The 14442-nt window shown below is 43.8% G+C and overlaps 1 long non-coding RNA gene across 1 annotated transcript; it reads left to right on the top strand.

Moving 5' to 3' along the window:
* Nucleotides 1–983: 983 nt before the first annotated feature.
* On the top strand, nucleotides 984–9867 carry LOC122211855. Its single transcript, XR_006198872.1, has 3 exons — nucleotides 984–1518; nucleotides 1768–1829; nucleotides 9692–9867. It is a non-coding gene; the product is annotated as an uncharacterized LOC122211855 (long non-coding RNA).
* Nucleotides 9868–14442: the final 4575 nt, after the last annotated feature.

Below are 14442 nucleotides of genomic sequence, written 5' to 3'. Positions count from 1 at the left end.
GTGATGCATGTGGCACTCGTGTTTTGACTGCCGCGTCAGGCGCCACAGGAAGTGTGGCCCCAGGGAGGCTCCGGTCCAGGGGGAGCCGGCGAGGGCTGTTGAGCAAGGGGAGGGCTACGAGAGGTAACTAATTATAGGGTCTATAAGGCTTTGCTCTTTGAATGTTGGTGGTGTAAGGTAATTCTCAGATTTCTGGAAGGGAAAAATGTGACAGAGGGTGAAAATATCGATAAGTGTCAGCACCTGTCGGTGGAGAGTGAAGGACAGCACGTCAGTCACAGTCACGGTGCCTTGGGTGTATCATGGGGGATATGTCACTTCTGGGGAACCAGGGAGGCTGGACTGGACAGGGGCCTCTGAGAAGTGGTCAGAGCTGAAACCATCACAAAGAGGAAGGAGACCCACATGAGGGCGAGCACTGTTTTCAGCATGTGGCTGGACACCCACATCTGTGAGAGGCAGCCTGTGCCCGGCCGCGAGGCCCTCTCTGCAGTCAGAGGGTGGGGGTGAGGGTGTGGGCCTAACAGATCCGGACTTGGAGGCTAATCGGGAAGGCACGCTGGGAGGTGACCATGCCGGGGTTCGGGCCGACAGAACGACCCAAATGTCTTGCAAGATGCAGAGGAGGCCGGGAAATGGGCTGAGAAAAAGTGAGAATAGAAAGGAGCCGTGGCAAAAGGGATGTCTCTGAGGAAGGCCAGGGAAGGCCCGTGTTGGGAAGTTCACGGGATGGGAAGGCACTGGAGACTTGGAATGCGGCGTTCAGGGTCTTAGAGGAGAAGCAGACCTGGGCAACGATGAAACCCGAGCCACAGGACCAGGTGGCAGCGAAGGTGGGAGTTTCGGAGATTGAGGAAAGGTTAGCAGTAAGAGGCTTATCCAGATGGGGACGATGGGCTGGGGCGCAGGGGGTAGGGAGGCCCAAAGCTGTGTGGACGTAGATCGTCGTCTGGAGGTCATCCATCCACGACACGCCTCAGAACACAGAAGATGCTCTCTGGGGACGCCATCAAAGGGCGAGCCTCCTGTTCTGCTGGTTTAGCATCAAGGCAAAAGCCCCTCTACAAGTAACGAGCGTGCCCATTACTAGTGGTCTCTGCAAGAGCAGGAAATCGCCTGCCTTGTTCCTCCTTGGCAGCCCAGAGCTTGACACACAATAAGTGATTGTTGACTCTGACCGAATGAATGATTACATTCCAGCGAACATCACGGAATCTTTAGAACCATCAGGAACCCCGTGCCCTTCCCATTATGTCCACGGTGCCTTGTATGGACATGGCTGGGGGAGAGAGGCCATGGGGTCTCCAGGAGGAAAAACTGGCAGGACATAAGTACTCTGTCCACACGGAGTTTGTGTGATCAAAGGAAGATCTGAAGAGCTAACGAGGCACCAAGTCTACGGGAATCCACCACCATGATGATGGATGCATTATTTTTCCAGGAGATTCATCCCACTCAGTCTTTGGAGGACAAGGCTTTCGTGTGCTCCCGTCTTACGTAGGTCTGGCTTCAGGACAGGTGAGACAGAGCCCACTGGTGAGGGTCACTGGGCTGTGCTTTCTGGGAAGAGAAGGTAAGGACTGGCATTCTGACATGGTTGTCAACATGGCTGGGGTTGTCTTGGGCTGATTTTCTAAAAGTAATTGATCTAGAAAACAGGATTGGGGTGGGTTCGGCTACTCTTCCCTGTAGACGTCTGTAAACACCCGTAAACACCACCACTGACCGCCTCTGTTCCTCTCACGTGTTTATCTGCCTCCCTCCCAGCACAGTGTCCAGGATTGAGAAGGAATTCAAGACCAGGATGGAGGACTTGGGGTTGATGAAGGGTAAGCACAGGCCTCTGGCATTAAGAGTAAAACTGGTCCGTGAGCTTCCCAAAGAGGTAACAAGACCTACGTATGGAAACTGCAGGAAAATATATTTTTTCAACTCATCATGAAAAAAAATCTAAAGACAGAATGGATTGTTCCAGAGAACATGAACTATCCAAAACTGTAGGTGTCCAGTCACATGGCCTATTAATAGATATTCTATTCTATTCTATCATTCTATTAATGATAATAGATCATTATTTTTTTAAATTTTGTAATATTTTTTTATGTATTTTTGAGAGACAGAGACAGACAGAGCATGAGCAGGGGAGGGGCAGAGAGAGAGAGGGAGACACAGAATCCGAAGCAGGCTCCAGGCTCCCAGCTGTCAGCACAGAGCCCGACGTGGGGCTCGAACTCACGGACCGCGAGATCATGACTTGAGGCGAAGTTGGACGCTCGACCAACTGAGCCACCCAGGCACTCCTATGGTTTGTTAATCATTATTAATGATTTTTTGGTCACTAAGTCTCAGAGCTACAAAAACATTGTCATCAGGGTCAGGAAAAAGATCCCGAAAGTTTCTTTAAAAACCAGCAGCAACCTGTCAGTCTGGGGGCCCGTGTGCATGCTGAGGGACAGGCAGGGCACCTGGGCTGTGGCCTCCCTCAGGAGGACAGTGAAGCTGTGAGCTGTGGTGGCCCTTCTTCTTCAGGCACCTGAAAAGAGAAATCCAAGAGAGAAGGACCAGGGGTGACAGTCAGAAGAGTGTGGTCACAGAGAGAAACCTTGTAAGCTGGGCTGTCCCATCTGTATCCTGCCTGACTGTCCCTGTCCAGGTCCAGAAACCTGGCCCTGGCTGTCCCGATGTCCCTGATGTGCTGTCCCGATGTCCCTGATGTTCTCTGCCCTAGAACTTGAGCCAATGCTCTTCTCGACTTGCCTGGAACCGTCCTCACAAGGAGGCTGCACAGTGTAGAGGCTGAAGCATGTGATTTGGAGGCAGGTGGACCTCAGTATCCTGTTAGCTCTTCAGATCTTCCTTTGACCACACAAACTCCATGTGGACAGAGTACTTATGTCCTGCCAGTTTTTCCTCCTGGAGACCCCATGGCCTCTCTCCCCCAGCCCTTACAAGGCAACGTGGACATAATAGGCAAGACACGGTGTTCCTGATCATTCTAACTCAGTCAGTTAATAGCTACGTGACCTTGAGCAAGCCACTTTGGCCCTTTGCAAGTAGCTTCATTGGCTAGGATTTATATCTTTTTTGCTAGAATGATCAGTTTTCGTTTCTGCCTTTTATTGAACAAATATTTAGCTAATTTAATCTTGCTTAATCCGCTTTTGCGTTCCTCTTTTAAATGGGAAATAAAAAATGACAGCAAAGCAAGCAGCCGATGGGGTGACACCTCAGATAAGCACCGAGCAGGGAAGGCCGGTTCACTTCCTGGCACGAAGTAGCCTTAATTGGCTCTTTTCTGCCCCACAACTTGTTCCCTGAATATCTCCGATCCTAAACCTAGTTCCTATGAAAGACAGACATTCCCATGTTAAAAAGCCCCTTGTCTGGTAGCCCGAAAATAAATATTCCAGGACAGGGCCAGGGGAAGAGGGCAAGAGGAGTTGTCCAACGAGCCAGCCCTGGACCAGGAAGTGTCCCCGGGGTTACTGGACGTCACCACACTCTGCTGCCTCCCCCCCCCGCCGCCCCCCGCCGCCAAGGCCATTATGGCTCTGTAACAAGTCACATGCACAGTTTAGTGTGCTTCCCACTTGGCTGTGGGGCTGCCGCACTGTCAGATGCCAATTCTTCCTCCCCCAGAAGATGAAGATCATCCTTCATCTGTGTGACCAAGAGAACTATTTCTGCTCCATTCATCCCAGTTGTCTCCTCTCTGGGGTCTACAGATCGTCTTCTGAGAGTCCACACTATGCCCAGCCCATGAGATCTGGGTGGGGCATCAGTTTGCTTTGTTTCTTACTCTCTAATTATTTTCTGGAGCACGTCACTGGTTCTCGAAAAGAGGGTGTGAATGAAATGAAGACTTGATGGTGTTCTGGGGGAGGGCTAAGAGCACGGGGAAGGAGAAGAAGGACCAGAAGAGCAGACTGCAGACATTCTCTGTCACCACCCTCTCTCAGAGCGGATAATACAATATTATTTAATTTTGAACAACAGTGGTGAGAGTGGGCATCCCTGTCGTGTTCCTGACCTTGGGGGAAAAGCTCTCAGTTTTTCCCCATTGAGGACGATATTAGCGGTGGGCTTTTCATAAATGGCTTTTATGATGTTTGAGTATGTTCCTTCTACCCCAACTTTCTTGAGGGTTTTTACCAAGAAAGGATGCTGTATTTTGTCAAATGCTTTCTCTGCATCCATTGAAAGATCATATGGTTCTTATGTTTTTTTTAATTAATGTGACGAAAAAGAAGAAAATCTTGCCATTTGCAGCAACGTGGATGGAACTAGAGTGTATTATACTAAGCGAAATAAGTTAGTCAGAGAAAGAAAAGTACCAAAAGATTTCACTCATATGTGGGATTTAAGAAACACAGCAGATGAACATCGGGGAAGGGAAGGAAAAAGAAGATAAAAACAGAGAGGGAGACAAGCCATAAGAGACTCTTACATATGGAGAACAAACTGAGGGTTGATGGAGGGAGGTGGGTGAGGGGATGGGCTAAGTGGGTGATGGGCATTAAGGAGGACACTTGTTATGAGCACTGGGTGTCATATGTAAGTGATGAATCACCGGGTTCTACTCTTAAAACCAATACTACTCTGTACGTTTATTAACTTGAATTTAAATAAATATATTTTTTAAAATGCATTTGGGGGGAAAATCTTATTAATTTAACTAGAAATGTTCACTGATTATCTCTTGTGCACCAAGCATGTTTGAGACTCTGGAAGGAGGAGGACAGGAGTTAGTGGTGAGATAAAGATAAAAATTTATATAAAGATGTCAGTGCCATATAAAAAGGCAGCATATTTTGAATGCTACTGGATAAGCATAACATTTCTAGGCTAACATTTTAAATTTATAGTTCCTACTATATTCTTGTAATTATTACGCTATTTATCCTTTCTATTTGGTAAATTAATTAATATTTTGATGAATAATTATTTAGAATCATATTAACAATCATTATAAGTAATATAAATTATAATTCATAACAGATTAATATTTTAAATAAATTGATAATTTAATATTAATTGTTGATACCTGAAAATATCAGTAAGTTGTGGGGCGCCTGGGTGGCGCAATCGGTTAAGCGTCTAACTTCGGCTCAGGTCATGATCTCACAGTTCATGGATTTGAGCCCCGCGTTGGGCTCTGTGCTGACAGCTCAGAGCCTGGAGCCTGCTTTGGAGTCTGTGTGTGTCTCTTTCTCTGCTCCTCCTCTGCTTGTGCTCTCTCTCTCTCTCTCTCTCTCTCTCAAAAATAAATAAACATTTAAAAATTAAAAAAAAAGAAAATACTAGTAAGTTGTGAAAAATAACTAAGTTGGGAAAAACCCTCCATGTATAATTGGAGATAAGGGGAGTAAACTCTATGTAGATGTTTATTAATACAGGTAAACACAGACACAGACACAGATATCTTATATGTCATAGGGGCAGAACCCAGAGTCGGTTTCTTTGAGACCAAGAACAGAGTCTTTGGGAAGAATGAAGCTGTTTAAATGGAACTTATTTGATTTTTATTTTTTGTTGTGTGGGAGTAATGTACATTCTCTAATGTCTCTCATAGTTCCTCTGTAAGATCACTGGTAGTAATACGTCTTGCTCATAAATCTGACTTTTCATATGGTCACCTTCCAGACCAGAGGCCCTAAGGTCTGGAAACATGAGTGTTGGAGTGTCCATTCAGGACATGTTCAAAGATTGTGAAACCAGATGACTGGAGTTTGTAAACAGCCCTGAAGTGTTGCTGGTCAAGTTGAATTAAAACCATTTCTAAACATCACCAAGATGGCAACATAGGAGGCTCCTGAATTTCTATCCTTGCAATAATGTGGATGGAACTAGAGTGTGTAGCTAGATGAGAGAAATCCAGAAATGAGTCTAGTGACTCCTACACATTGTACAAGTTAGAAAATACCCACACTAAAATGGGTAGGAAAGGCTGAGACACACTCTCACCACAAACACCACCCATGGCACAGCACCCTTGTTCAGGGTGAACCTCCAACTTCCAGCTTCTCCTTGAGGAGTAATGGGTTTGGACCATACATCTAACACTCCAAATTCTAGGGCTTCTACCCAAGGGATGTGCCCCTGAATCACCGAGCTCTGAGAGACAATGGGGCTGGCATTCCTAAGACCCGCAGGACTATAGCAAACAGAGAGGCAGCTGCTAAATCAGTACACGAGCACCTTCTACTGCTGTGTCCTCCCACCCCAGGCTCAGTGCAGAAGGAGGGGCAAAAAAATGCCACATCCCCAACAAAGTTCAAGATCAGATGGCTTCAAAGGTGGATTCTACTAAACATTTAAAGAAGAGCTAATACCTATTCATCACAAACTATTCCAAAAAATAGAAGAGGGAAAGCTTCCAAATATGCTTTATGAGGTCAGCATTACCCTGATACCAAAACCAAAGACACTACCAAAAAAAAAAAAAAAAAAGAAGAAGAAGAAAGAGAACTGCAGGCAAATATTCCTGATGGGCATAAATGCAAAAATCCTCAAAAAATAAAAATGCTAACCAAATTCAACAATACATTAAAAGGATCAGTCACAGGGTGCCTGAGTGGCTCAGTTGGTAAAGCATCCGACTTCAGCTCAAGTCATGATCTCACAGTTCGAGTTTGAGCCCTGTGTCAGGCTCTGTGCTGACAGCTCAGAGCCTGGAGCCTGCTTCTGATTCTGTGTCTCCCTCTCTCTGACCCTCCCCTGTTCATACTCTGTCTCTCTCCCTCCCTCCTTCTCTCTCTCTCTCTCTCTCTCAAATAAATAAACATTAAAAAATTTTTTTAAAAAAGGATCAGTCACCATGATCAAGTGGGATTTATTCCCACAATGCAAGGATGGTTCAATATCTGCAAATCCATCAACGTGGTGTATCACATTAATAAAATGAAGGATAAAAAAACCATATGATCATGTCAATCGATACAGAAAAAGCACTTGGCAAAATTCAACAACCACTCATAAAACTATCAACATCATAAAAACTATCAACCAAGTGGGTTTAGAAGGAACACACCTCAAAATAATAAAGGCCATTTATGATGAACCCACAGCTAGTATCATACTCAATGGTGAAAAACTGAGAGATTTTCCTCTAAGATCAAGAAAAACCAAGGATGTCCACTCTTGCAACTTTTATTCATCATAGTACTGGAAGTTCCATGGTCCCATGGAGCAATTAGGCAAGAAAATAAATAAATAAATAAATAAATAAATAAATAAATAAAAGGCATCCAAACTGGAAATAAAGAAGTAAAACTGTCACCATTTGCAAATGACATAATACTCTACATAGAAAACCCTAAATATTCCACCAAAAAACTATTAGAACTAATAAATGAATTCAGTAAAGTTGCAGAATACAAAATTAATATACAGAAATCTGTTGTTTCCATACACTAATAACAAAGTAGAAGAAAGAGAAATTAAGAAAACAGTTCCATTTACAACTGCACCAAAAAAAAAAAAAAAAAAGCCCTAGGAATAAATTTAACCAAGGAGGTGAAAGACTTATACTCTGAAAACGATAAGACACTGACTGAAGAAACTGAAGAAGACACAAACAATGAAAAGATATTCCATGCTTGTGGATTGGAAGAATTAACTTTTTTAATGTTTATTTTATTTTCGAGAGAAAGAGAGAGAGAGAGAGACAGACCATGAGCGGGGGAGGGGCAGAGAGAGAGGGAGACATAGAATCCAAAGCAGGTTCCAGACTCCAAGCGGTCAGCACATACCCTGATATGGGGCCTGAACCCACAAAGTGCGAGATCATGACCTGAGTTGAAGTTGACGCTTAACCGACTGAGCTACCCAGGTGCCCCTGGAAGAATTAATATTGTAAATATTTCTATGCTACCCAAAGGAATCTACACATCTAATGCAATCCCTATCAGAATACCAACAGTATTTTTCACATAACTACGACAGAGAATCCTAAAATTTGTATGGAACCACACACACACACACACACACACACACACACACAAATCAAAAACCAAAACAATCTTGAGAAGGAAGAAAAAAGCTGGAGCTATCACAATCCTGGATATCAAGTTATACTACAAATCTGTAGTAATCAAAACAGAAAGGTGCTGGCTGAAAATAAACACATAGATCAAGGGAACAGATAAGAACCCAGGAATAAACCCATGCATATATAGTCAATTAATTTTCATCAAGGGCCCAGAGAATACACAACAGGGAAAAAATAGTCTCTTAAATGGTGTTGGGAAAACTGCACAACCACAGGCAAAAGAACGAAACAAGATGGCTATCTTACACTGTACAAAAAAAAAAATAAATAAACTCAAAATGAATTAAACACTTGAACGAAAGACCTGATAAAACTCCAAAAGGAAACAAGCTCCTTGATATTGGTGACTTCTCGCCTCTGATGCGTGCCAGACGTCAGTATTCTCCATCCAACTGTCTACAGCCACACGGCTTTGGGATTCCCTACCCCAACCCCCATCCTATCTCCCTCACCTGGATAAGCCTCTTACTGATAGCCTTTTCTCAATCCTCTAAGCCCAACTTCTGAAACTCCCACCTTCACTCCCTCCAAGTCCTATGGCTCAGGCCCCATCGTTACCCAGATCTGCTTCTCTAAAACCTTAAATGCCACCATCTAAACCTCTGAATGCAGCCTCTCTTTCTTGAACCTTCTAACACTTTCCTTCCCTCCAACCCTTATCCCACGACTTGTTTCTATTTCCATTCCTTATCAGCCCATTTCCTGGTCTTCTCTAAGCCTGAACCCATGGTAGGCAACTTGAGTTGCTCCCTCAACCTGACCCCAAAGTTATGGGTATTTGATTATGTGACATCCCATCTTTTGACTGTCTTTGCCTCAACACACCCTCAAGAAGGCAGTAAAGTGAACATCTGAATCTGGACTCTTTTAATCTCAGTGCAAACCCTGATGAAGCCCAAACCTGGCATCTACTCATCATTCCCAGCCTTAAATTGAAGCCACGTGTTTCATGTATACTCAGATCAAGATATCAGTCCTGAAGCAAGAGCATCATTGATATTTCCTACACCTACCTTGGTTATAACTCTACCTCTAAAAATCTCCACAATGTAATCCTCACTTTGTTATTCAACTTGACCTGAATCACACTGAAAAATTAACAAACATTCTCACATCTGCAGTGATCCTTAAGTTGTCAAAGCATAAAAGTGAGTTTATTTTAATACTGGATTCATTCAATCCAAAGTCACATGGAAAACTTTCTAATGATCTGATCATCAATATCTCCTAGAATATATTTTAATGACAATCCAAATACTAATCTTAATTAACATGCCACATACAGACACCAAAGTGATTTCCAGATGCTTCCAATTCAATTAGATTTATAACCAGGTATACTGAATAAACATATAATAAGTCATAAGCTAAAGTGTACGGCAATAATAATTTTCTCATAAGTTTTATTAGTTTAATTTCCATCTCTAGTCTCCATTCTGCCTCCTGCCAAATAAATCAATCGACTTCAGTCTTGCTAATTCAGGTTAATTTAAGCTCTATCTGAATTTTCTCATTTGACCCAACGTTTCCCCCTACCACTTATCCCTGAGAAGGATTCCAGGATCAGGCGTGTGTAGGATCCAGCACAGAAAGGCACATGTTGGGGATCTGGTTCTCAATAGACACTTTCTATCCATGTAGATATCTGGACTGTGCCATTTGGCCTTCAAGCAAGATCATCCCTCCATGTTGGTGTCTCTCAAGGTTTCCGGTCATCATTACATGCACTTCCCCTCCTCGTCTCCAATGTAGCCCCTTCAAGACACTTGGTAGGCTGCCTCAGGCTTACTAAATACAAGCTCCTTAGGAGAAAGGATGCCATCTATCTCGTTCACCATTGTTCTCACTGTGTAGAATAATACCTGAAATATAATACCTGCTCAATAAATGTTTGCTGATGGGCAGACTCTTTGTTTCTTGGTTCCCCACCCAGCCATCTCTAACCTACTTCTATGCCTTGGTGGAATGGAGAATTTCTGTCAGCCTATTGTTGCCTAGAGCTCTGACCACGAAGCAGACATGAGTCTTGAATTTCCCACAACTTATCTGGAAGTGAGGAGTCTACCACATACAACTATGTCCTCACTGAATTCCCTAAAACAGATGTTGGCTATCACAAGTCATGACACTGCTGAACCCCGACAAATTAGGTCTCTGCTGTCTTTCAATATCCATTTTGGCAAGGTAGCACTTTCAAAACATACAGAAATTCAGAAGTACTGAACAGTAACCCAGGCCTTACTGACCATCTCTTGAGGAGGTGACCAGTGTGGGTGATGGATATTGCAACACAGAGCACACAAAAAACTTCCAGAATTCTCCCCAGAGATCTCTCTTGACAGAGTTCATCATAGCATCTGCTCACCCAAGCTCTTTTGTTTGCTTCCCCATCTCCAGTTTTCTGATCTCACTCTAGACTTCTATCCCAATCTCCTTACTTCTCTGACCCCTCCTCTCGCCTTCTAGAACTTTCTTCTTGATCTTATCTTTGGGTACCTTCAAGCCTCCTTTCTTCATTAGAAAGACCCTAGAAGCTCTGACCTGAGATCCAGAAGCCAGCATGTAAGATATGCTGCTTACAGCCATATGTTGTGTAAGTATCTGTGTGTATTGTGTTCCTACCACATAACACTGTGAAGAGGGTTTGGAATACAATCAGTTAGGTCCAACCTAATGGCAAAGAGACCTGATGGGGGATGGGTGGGCGGAGGATCATAGGCTCAAACCAGGCTTGAAATTTTGTCAGGTTGTAATTTGCATCAGGGACAAGGAGCAAAAAAGAGTCTCTAGTAGAGACTTGAAGTCTCTACTGGCATGGAGACTGTAAAACAGAGGTCAACTTCTTTGTCACAGTTTTGGAAGAAGTCACCCTAGAGGTCTGCAACCTCAGATGTCCTACATGCACGGTCAGTCCACCTATACCAGAGAGCCACAGGGGTCGGCAGGGTGTGGCAGACGCTGCCGCACCCAGCAAACAGTGACAGCGAGGGGCAGTGACGTGACAGAGGCACACCCGGGTTTCCCACCGGCTCCCCCTCAGACAGAAGTGGCCAGGAATGGTGTCCCTCCTTCCTCCTACCTCCCATGGGAATGTTGCGCCTGCATCCTGAAGGCGACCCTTAGGATGGAAACTGTGTGCTCAGGGTGATGGAAAAGAAAGCTAGAGGGAGCTCAGGACACTGAGGATGACAAAGGTGTCACATTCAGGAGGAAGAAGACAATACCATCAGTGAAGGGTTGAACCCAAAGTGGACGGGACCCTGCGTGACTCAGTCAGACTGCAACCCTCTTTGTGAAGATTCTGTTTTTACAGGAATAGATGTTTTTCAGGTGAAATAAAGATAAATTCCTAACACTTTCCTGCCGTCATCACTCAGGTTTCTGTGACTATCAATTAGTCAAATTCCTAATATTTAGTAATTCCAAATTCCATCAAAATGCTAAAATTGTTTCTTTCGTGGATCAGGGGCTTTAGCCCAGTTAAAGAGAGAAGTAAGAATTGATCCACCAAAGTAAAGAAAACACATATTGTTAATTTCTCTACTACACTGAGAAATAATCTTTGTATATTTGGTACTTTGGATATTGGTAATATTTAAGATAGTTTGGATATGTAAGTACCTAATAAATTCACTACGAGAATGGCATTTTTCAATGTGTAATAAATAAAATGATTTAGGATTGAAGAAGGTGTTTTGAGAGGAGACAATCAATATTTATTTGAGCTCTAATATGTGTCTTGCACGTAATTCTCTGAAAAATTTTCTAAGAAAAAATTTTTATTATATTCTAAGGAAAGAACTCCAAAGACTCCAAATGATTGGCATATTTTCTCGAAAACAGCATCGTTTTCCTGATACTCCATGGGTTCAATCTGATAATTTAGAAGCGATGGCTCAATTTCTTTTCATTGTGGTTCTCATTTTACTCTCCCTTTAATGATTCATACAAGCCCTCATTTTTCTGTCTGGTATTACAAAAATAGAGCCCACAGAGTCACCAAATTCCGAAAAAGTTAAGTGGTATTTCTGCATTTGTAAGAACGGCCAGTGGTGTGCAATTGGCACTCACCTCGCCGGGAGTCAGGGGACACTAGAGAGCCACGCATCCTAATTGTGTCAGAGCTCCAAACCTTCCACAGGAAGCTTCTTTGAACACAGGGCAAGCACTGTCAGTGGCAACAAGGGATCCTACCAGCCCACCTTGATGCTCTGGGTATTTCGCAAACTGTTAATTTAGAGAAATCATAGCACCCCATCTTTTTTCTTGAATGGGTGCTGGGTGATCAGTTAAATAAACCAAACCACTAGATGGCGGAGGGGGTATTTGCCCGGCAGAATTGTGTCTTTGAGTTGAAGTTGTAAGAGAATTGTACTGTTGGTAAACATCACCGCGGAGAATGTAGTAGGCACCATATTTGTAAGTGGAATTTATTTAATTTGTGATTGCTTCAGTACATGAGAAGATTTATTAGCCCGACGGTTTACTGGGATGCACATATTTTTTTTAATTTTTAAAGATTATTTATTTTGAGGGGGTTGCAGAGAAGGAGACAGACAGAAACCCAGGTAGCCTCCATGCTGCCAGAGCACAGCCCAATGTGGGGCTCGAACCCACGGACTGTGAGGTCATGACCTGAGCAGAGATCAAGAGTCAGATGCTTAAACGACTGAGCCACCCAGGCGCCCCTGGAAATTACATTTATAAACGCAGTTGGAAGTGTCTAGGAAATTTAATTAACTAACCTCTGAAAATCCCCCTTTAAAAATGCGTGTTAAACTTGCATTAGCAAAAACTTGTATTAACTATTGTTTTTTGCTTTTTAGTTTTTGTTGCTGTTGTTAGTGTGTGGACATTTCACCATAAGTATCTGCAAAGTCTTTTACGTGTCCTCAAACCACCTTCCAATGCACTCCAGAACTCACCTTACATCACGCTGATCTACTGTCTTCTGAGATTATATCGATCCGCACGACTGAGTAGCACAAACAAGGAATTTCCCCACAAGGGACACGGATGAGACAGATGGCCAATTCTTAACCCTTGAGGTTTGGTCCCTGCCACAGGTTTCCCCAGGGAAATTACTGTAATCTTTTAACGAGGTCTGAAACATCCAATTGGAAAAACAAACCTACTTGGGTCACTCAGGGTCCCGTCAAGGTCAAAGTCCATCCTCGTTCTTGGTGCCAGCTTGCTCTTACTGGGCTCTCGTGGCTTCTCTCTGCCACCCCGCAGGGTGGTGTTTTCTGGCTCAAGAGTCTGCCAAAGTTTGGTTTCACTTATATTTTTGAAACTCATAACAGTCCTAATGGAAAATACGGACTACCTGTCGGGCAAATATCTGGTGCCTCTTGAGAAGCGAGAAGAGGCTCTGTTTCCTCTTTCCTCCCTGGTGCCACCAGATGTCGCTCTTCTCCGATCACTGCTAGGGTCCCCTGCCCTTCCCACATCCTGGGAAGTTCTGCTTTATCAAGTCTGTGACACTCTGGGGGGAACGGGAAACCGGGAAACGTTACAGGACCTCGAAAAGTCACACCTAATCCCTGAGACTTCTTTACCCCCCAGGTCGTCCAACCTGTAAACTTCGGGGGTGGGGGGGGGCTCTTACAACAGCTTGGGATCCCCCTCTACCATCTCCTGCCATGAGTTTTTCTTGTTCCTGGCAGCACATGGCCTCAAACTGTGGTTTGGTATTCATTTGATGGTGCGCACAACAGCCACTCAGTCCCCAGGAGGCCCCATTTCAGGTGGCGGGAAGGACAAAATTCTGCTCCCAAACCTTTCTCCTTCCACGAAAGACTCTAACTTATCAGTAAATTGTATTTCCTTGGAAGCTGGGTTAAAAAAACAAAGTCTGACCTATAGGGGAATTAATTTAAACTTCAAATCAATGAACTGACTTAACCCTGTAACTCTGGTTCCCCATCTAATACACCCGGGGTTCAAAACTGTGTTATTTCCCCAGTGGGTATTATTAAGATATCACATGTTCTCTACCATATCCTTTTAAATTCAAATGGGTATTTCGAAGCTCATTTTAACTCGATAGGGATATATTCCTTTTTGTTTATACCACGGGCACCAAAGAGTGTGGCAGTCAGGGTGAAGTTTATCTCTTTCCTGACTACATTTAAAAAGAAGTTGCATCTAGAACACACAGGCAAATTTCCTCAGTATCTCATTTCTACACCTTTCTCCCTCAACATGGCACTTGGCATAGCAGCGATTACTCCTAAAGCTTAAAGAAATAAATCTCTTCCAACGCTGGTTCCCTGACTCTCCTCCTTCTTCACCTGTTCTACCTCTGAATGCCTTTTCTCTTTTGTTCAGAATTATTTTCTTCTACGGCTACCTCTGTGCGCTCTCTCCGGAAGTCAGTCCCTCTGGTCTCG

Source organism: Panthera leo, chromosome F3, assembly GCF_018350215.1.
Source record: "Panthera leo isolate Ple1 chromosome F3, P.leo_Ple1_pat1.1, whole genome shotgun sequence".
Taxonomy (NCBI): Eukaryota; Metazoa; Chordata; class Mammalia; order Carnivora; family Felidae; genus Panthera; species Panthera leo.
The sequence above is the reverse complement of the archived record's forward strand: the minus strand, read 5'-3'. Positions and strand labels throughout refer to the sequence as shown.